Genomic DNA, 7,662 nt, shown 5'->3' on the forward strand with positions numbered 1-7,662 from the left:
TCAAATTAGACAATATAAAGCGCAGAAGGCACGACGCTTCAAAATTTTCCCGAGAATAATCTGTTCGAGCACAACAGCGCTCGACGCGTGGAATTCGAGAGGCGCGGATTGCAAGTTAATTACGAGAGGCGCGGAAATTCTCAAATTTGGTTGCATTAATTTCTAATTCAAAGTGGCGCCGAATTCTAAAAGAAAAAGACGGCAGCAACATTCCAAAATCAAAAGAAGCAACAATTTATTTCTAAAATCAAAGGAGTTGCGCAATTTTCAAAAAATTAAAGTTGGCAAATTCCAAAATAAAATAAGTGAAATTTCAATTTTGATCCAGATTTGACTTCCGCTATAAAATTCCGCCTTGGTTCAACCTTATACGATTCATGTAGTGTTTTGGAGACAAGAAAGAAGAGAATTGAGAGCTACGAGTGATCTTGAGAAGCAAGAAGAAAGCTAAGGAGATTTGGGAGAATCGCTTGATTCAATTCTTGTTCTCTTTTAGATTACTTGTAAACTCTTATTTATTACTCCGTATTATGTATTGCATCTTAGCCATGTGTGGCTAAGTTTTCTTAGAGATTTTTGGGTGATAGTATTTATGAACCTATGTGTCTAGTTCTTTAATATATTATTATTTGGGTTTAATACTTATGTTGCAATTGTGATTTATAGTGTTGTTACTTGTAATTAGTGGCTAATAGTTACTTGCTCGCTTGCTATCTTTGTGTCACAACAGGAGTCGGGCATAATTTAGGGAACACACAATTGCATCTAACTGTTGCACCTTGGGAAATGGTAATTTTGTTAGGGAGTTTAATTCTTGATTATTACACATCGGGAGATGGTAGTAGTTAGGAATTTGTTATGATGCGTGATTCTGTTTTATTGGGTGTTTATATCACGGGAGTGGATATTCACTAGTGTTAGGGACTACGGGAGTAGCTCTATACTACCTTGCATCCTCACACTTGTTAAACTCAAATTTTAATATTGTTCTTAAGATTGACACTAGGTTATTAAATACTTGAATCACAGGGATCTCATTTTTTCTCAACTGTCTTCACAAACCTGCATACTTGTTCTTTTATTTAGTTTTACAATTAATCAACCATCATGTCTTTCGTTAGGATTAGCTTCATAAGAATAAATTAGCTAGTAACTAGTGCTTAATACGCACCACTTCCTTGTGGATCGATAACTCGTTACTCCGAGTAATTATTTGTTTGAAAATATACTACAATCACTAGCAATGATGAGGATGATGAAAATTAATGATTGAATAGATGAAATGATGCGTAATGTATAGGGAGATTTTAGTGAAATGTCTCCTGAAGTTAAAAGTTTGTTTGCCAATGATGAAAAACCTGTGTTCTATCGATGTACTAAATATACTAATTAAGTTATCTGTTTTGCTTATTTATATAATTTAAAATCAAAGAATGGACGGAACGATAAGAGTTTCATGAGATTATTAGAACTACTAAAAGACATGCTTCTTGGTGATAATGAACTTCCAAATTCAACATACGAAGCAAAGAAGTTGTTGTACGTGTCCGTTGGGTAGATATGGGTTTTGAGAGGATATTTGTGTTTGATAGTTATTATTGCGAGTAGATAGTTTGTTGTATTAGTTCTGTAAATTGTTGTGTTTGTTTGTTGGTTTTAGAAATTTTTGCACCGGATTTTGAATATAAAAAAATTAGGGTGGTTTAAAATTAAATAATATATTAAAAAAATATGCGACCCTTTCTATGTCGTGGGGTGTATTAAAATAAAAAGTATCTATGACACTTTTTTGGGTAGAAAGTGTCGCGGAAAAGTCTTTAATTAAAAAAATATATATATGCGCCACTTTCTGGGAATAAAGTGTCGTGGATTCTAAGCTTTCCGCGACACTATAACAAGTGTTGCAAAAAGCTAAAACCTTTCCGCATCACTTATTTTCGCTACACTTGTACAAGTGTAGTGAATTCCATTGTATAAGTGGAGCTAAATGATGTGCAGTTTTGTACTAGTGATTTATCCTAAATACAAGTGGCAACACCACCAAGACATCAAGAACGACTTTCTTCACAAAGTTGCAAATTCTTCACTGCTACACCTCCTTCAAGGGTCACTGCTGGAAATCAAGGAATTTCTGACCACCTGAAAGTGATCTTAAATCAAGTCGGAAGTCCTTGTTCCGACCACTTTTGGTATCCGGAAACTTCGTCTCTATTTTCGACCAACAGACAAGCTGGTCAGAAATAGCATCCAGTTTTGTAAAGTGGTCAGAAAAATCGGCTACTAGAAAGATGGGCGGAAATTCCCAGCTCAGTTTAAAAAAATTAAACTGTCAAATTTTTTTCGAACACCTTTACTTTGTGGTCGGTATTTCCGACTACTAAGTAAAGGTGGTCGGAAATTCCGACCTATTTCCCCACCATAATCCTTCGACGAAAAATTGAAAAATGTCACTTTTTCGACCATTTTTTAGGTGGTCGGAAAAGTGGTCATAAAATCAAAGATTTTCAACCGTGGGTCTAACACCAAGTTGTATTGAAAAGGATGAAGGATATATGAACTGAGTTGTTAGTCAAGAAGATAGACTAAACTTTAGATAGAATCTCAAGGATTCTTGAAGTGTTTTGAGCTTGAATAGCTTGAGAGCTTAGAATAATTGCGTAAGGTTGTAGAGTTGCTCGTTACTGGTAACTTTCTTTACACTTCAGGAGTACTATTTATAAAGCTAAAGGCCTCAAGAAATGACCATTTGAAATATTTTTGTTGACACCTTCTAAAATGGTAGGCGCCCAAAAGATTGTCATTTCATCATTTTCCGTTACACAGTATAGACCTTTTGGTATGTAATGCTTTTTTACCCTATTTGAACAGGACATCAATCACTTTGTTGCAGAAGCCAAAAAAGCATGTTTGCTCCTTGTCAAAAGATGTTAGCTCATTATATTGATAGACGTCTTTGGAGAGTGTACCCAATACTCTTATCATTAAGAGACAAATAACATTCCTCGTACCGTTTGTACTTCTCCGCTGGTAATATTATCATTTTCTAATATATATTCGTTAATCTTTTCTTCTCATATTTCTTCTTCGAGCCACATGCAGACGGTTGAAGTGTGTAACTTTAAAAATTTTGTGCTTGTTCAAAAAGTGTGTATTGATATTTGATGCATTTTGTATTAGAATATTTGTAATAAAATCAGGTTGCATTATAATTTCTAATCTCTATTTTATCTTCCATATATGCATGCAATGCCTCTATCTATGGCCAATAATTAAACTCCAAAAACTCATAAACATATATGGGGTATTTAATTTATTCATTGCAGAGGAATTCAAATACATGATGAGCACTATATTAATTAAACTTGTTTATTTGCACAGTTTCAAATCTCTCCTTTTCTTAATCGCATTCAGAACCTCACACATGGAATTGTAAGATGAACCTCCGGTGCTTATAGCTTTCTCTGCACTAATCCTAAGCTTCTCAACCCTTTCCCTCATCTCCTTTCCTTCCTTGTACTGTAACACCATTTTCACCAAATTCTTCACCTCTTCCCTTGCAATTACTCCTTTAGTTGGCAACTTCGTAGGCCGAATTGCAACCCCCAACTCCTCCGTGACCATGGTGGCGTTTTGCCTTTGCTCCGCGTACAAGGGCCACGCTATCATTGGCACCCCATTTGTGATGCTTTCTAGTATTGAGTTCCACCCGCAGTGACTCAAGAACCCTCCGATAGACGGATGTCTTAAGATCAGTGTTTGTTTAGCCCACACGGGAACCACCAACCCTTGCTTGTGGGTCCGAGTCAAAAACCCCTCCGGCAAATAATCCGCCGGCATGTGGTCTGCACCTTGTCCGATTGTGAGAAAGGACTTGTCGGACCCACATTCAGACGGTGGTCGAACGACCCAAATGAATCTTTGCTCGCTTAGTTCTAATCCCCATGCTAACTCGGTTATCTGCTTTGCCGATAACGTTCCGCCACTTCCAAACGATACGTACAATACAGACTTGTAAGGTTGCTTGTCTAACCATTGCATTATCATCGTCCCACCATCACTATCTCTTTCTTCAATGTTTCTTGTCAGCGGACCGATGGCGTAAACCGGTCTTTCGACAACTTTGCTTAGGGTTTCATTCTCTCTAGGAGCTTTGAGTGAGACCGGGTCAACATCTTCCCAAGTATTCATCAAGATCCCATCTGACCTGGTGTACCCTAGTCCTTCCTCTAGGTACACACGGTACTCCTGATCATTCCGGTCCAGCATGGGCAGGGCCGGTTTTTAGATTTTGGTTGCCCCGTTCTGGTAAATAAATGGGGTCCTACCAAAATCATAATCTTTAAAATCAATACCGTATTTTTTTTTAATAATAAGGTGATAAAATGTTGTCGTGGGCAAAGAAAAAACAAAACAAAAAACATATTATAGAATAAATTACAATAATAATAATAATAATAATAATAATAATAATAATAATAATAATAGTATGCGCAAAGGATTAAAAAAAGCAGCACTCAAGTTTCGAACCTCTGACCTCCAAGTTAAAATATAATAAAGACATGTTCTTACCATTCCTCCATAGAGCCTTTTAAATTTAATTTAAAACTTTTAGTTTTTATTTCGAAACTAGCTAGGTAAAAATTAAATATTGAATCCTCTAAAATTTGGGGGCCCCCTAAAATTTAGGGGCCCTGTGCGGTAGCCCAGTTTGCACAGTCTAAAATCCGGCCCTGAGCATAGGCTCAACCACATCCTCCGGTCGAACCGGTTTACACCCTGGAATTTCCAACGGTTTTTCTTGGTCAACATACTGTCCCAGGATTTCCTTGTCCAGAACCGGACAGTAAACCGTCAAGGCAGTGTACCAAGCAGTGGTCGGAACGTAAACAAACTTGGGCAAGTTAAGCTCATCGGCGAACGGCAGGGCTTCCGTGCGGAAAAGGTCGACGACGAGGGCGTCGAGGCAGTGCTTCATGGCGCACAACGATGAGCGCACGCACGGCAAAGCGGCGCGCACAAGTAGGGAGAGTTGGGTGTCCATCTTAGCGTTGGCGTCGAGTAAAGCGGAGATGTCGACAGGCGGTATTTCGAGGATGTTGAGGTGAGGGCTTGTGATGTCGTTCTTCGAGGATTTCAGGAGTTGCGTTTCAGTTGGTGAATCGGCGGTGGTGATAACGAAGACGGTGACTTTGACGTTGTGGACACCGGCGAGGGGATTGCCCAGTACAAGAGCTGGGATTAGGTGACCTATGCCGGGGCTTGAAAGGATGCCAATATGTAGCTTAGATTCATTATTGTTATCCATGGTCATGGCGTCTATGGCAACTGAGATAGATGAGCAATATATGGCAGCATGGCACTATATGTGGAGGTATTAATATCAAGCACATTGTGCACGGATGGCACCCGGATTGGACTCCATATGTAAGGTTGTGAGTTTGAGCCTCAGTTGAGGCGTTATTAACTCTTTGTGTTTTAATAGGTTGAGAAAGTAGTTATGAACAAATACTACATTGTAATAGAGTCACTAGCATTCAAAAAAAAAAAAATTAATTATTTATGGTCTTTAGATTTTCAAATTGTTATAATATGTGATTGAAGTTAATCACAATGGTTCTAACTTTAAAAATTTAATCAGCACTGAAAAGGACCAATCATTATTGTGTGGACCATATTTTGTATACCGTAAAATAATGTACATTGTATTCGGGGGATGTACATTATTTTTGTTCTGAGTGTACATTATATTGTATTGTATAATGTACATTGTATTCAAAGGGATGTACATTATTTTTGTTCTAAGTGTACATTATATTGTATACAGGGCCGGTTTTTAGTTTTGTGTGGCCCTGTTCTTAAAATAAATGAGGCCCTATCAAAAGTCTAATTTTTTTCTAATCTAATAATAATAAAGGACTTTTTGAAAAGTTCAAAGATGTCACAAGCTAGAATTTAACCTTTGACCTCACAAAGGAAATACAATAGTCACATGTTTCTACCATTCCTTCATGTAACCTATCAAGATTAATTGTAATTTTTATATCTTTTAATATCTTAACAACTTAAGTAAAAATTAAATATTGGGCCCTCTAAAATTTGGGGCCCTGTGCTGTTGGGCTGCTTGCACAGCCCAAAATCCGGCCCTGATTGTATAATGTACATTCAGTACAAAAATAATGTACATTTAGTATATTAAAAATGTACTTTTTGTTATGGTCACATAACATTGTGTGGACCATGGTCCACAAAATAATTTGCCGAAGAGGACTATGGTGTGTTAAAATTTGATAGTTGAAAAATCATGAGTGATTAATTTAGACTATAAATGATAACAATTTGAAAGTTGAAGGACCTCAAATGATTAGTTTAAAAATTTAGGATTAAATGTGATAAAATCACTATATTTTGAAGAACTCAATGATATTAACTAGACCTGTCAATTCGTGTATACGGGTCCGTTAACGGGTCGACACGATAAGGCTAAACACGGACACGACACGTTATGGTTAACGGGTTCAAATTTTTAACACGAACACGAACACGATTTATTAACGGGTTAAACGGGTTGACACGATAGACACGTTTTGTTAACAGGTTTCAAGTCGTGTTGACACGATACAACACGAAACCCGTTTAAACCCGCTATTTCTATTAATATATTTAAAAACTAAAATTTAAAGTTAAGTTCTATAAAATAAAAAAAAAAAAAAAAGAAATAAAACCTACAGTTCAATTCATCAAACAAACTAAAAAACATTCAATTCATAACATTCATAAAATAACATCCAAAAATCATAATTAGAGGAGTCCATACAAGTTTTTAGAATAAAATTGAACACAATAAAAATTTAAATTTCAAATTGTTGAACATCAATAATTGGTGTAGGATATTGGTCTAATGTAGTAAATTCATCCTTAGTCATGTTCATAATATCTTTTGTAATCTCATTCATGACAATGGTTCTTACCTAATTAATGACAGTGGTTTTTAGCGAGTTATAAACAGGTTTGGTAAACGGGTTCGTGTTAACGGGTTAACACGATAATATTAACGGGTTAAACGGGTTCTTAATAGGTTTAACGGGTTGACCCATTAAGACACGGAACATAACGGGTCAACCCGTTAACGACCCGGGACACGTTAAGACTAAACACTAACCCGTTATTTCATGTCCGGTTTCGTGTCGTGTTAACAGGTCGTGTCCATAATTGCTAGGTCTAATATTAACTCATACGTAGAGTTGAATTTACGTTTTATGTGTTGACTATCGCAATTTTTTACTAACATCAGTATTATTAACATATTACAACCATGCCTCTTGACGTGATTCTCGAAAGGTCAACTATCATAGCACATTGTATCTTGTTCCTTAATTTATATATATCTATAAAAAAAAAAAATTCTATTTCCGGATCTAGATTTGTACCCTAATTTTATATCCATGTTTGGGGCAATGTATAGTATATCATGGAACAAGGTAACCTTGTATGGTAGAGTTTAATCTAAAATGATGTTGTTTTATATTAAGTGTATTGTTAACTAATACATTATATTTAATAACTTTTATCATTTACTATTGTTGATTTTATGACTTTTGATCAGTTATCGGCAAGTCAACATAATCGGTCGAATGATGAGATAAAATATAAATAATTGAGGGA

General features: G+C 36.2%; 1 pseudogene; it reads right to left on the minus strand.

Annotated features, from left to right (window-relative positions):
• Window positions 1–3,297: 3,297 nt before the first annotated feature.
• LOC109151215 lies at window positions 3,298–5,313 on the minus strand (annotated as a pseudogene).
• Window positions 5,314–7,662: the final 2,349 nt, after the last annotated feature.

The sequence above is a fragment of the Ipomoea nil genome, unplaced genomic scaffold (genome assembly GCF_001879475.1).
Source record: "Ipomoea nil cultivar Tokyo-kokei standard unplaced genomic scaffold, Asagao_1.1 scaffold2283, whole genome shotgun sequence".
Classification (NCBI taxonomy): Eukaryota; Viridiplantae; Streptophyta; class Magnoliopsida; order Solanales; family Convolvulaceae; genus Ipomoea; species Ipomoea nil.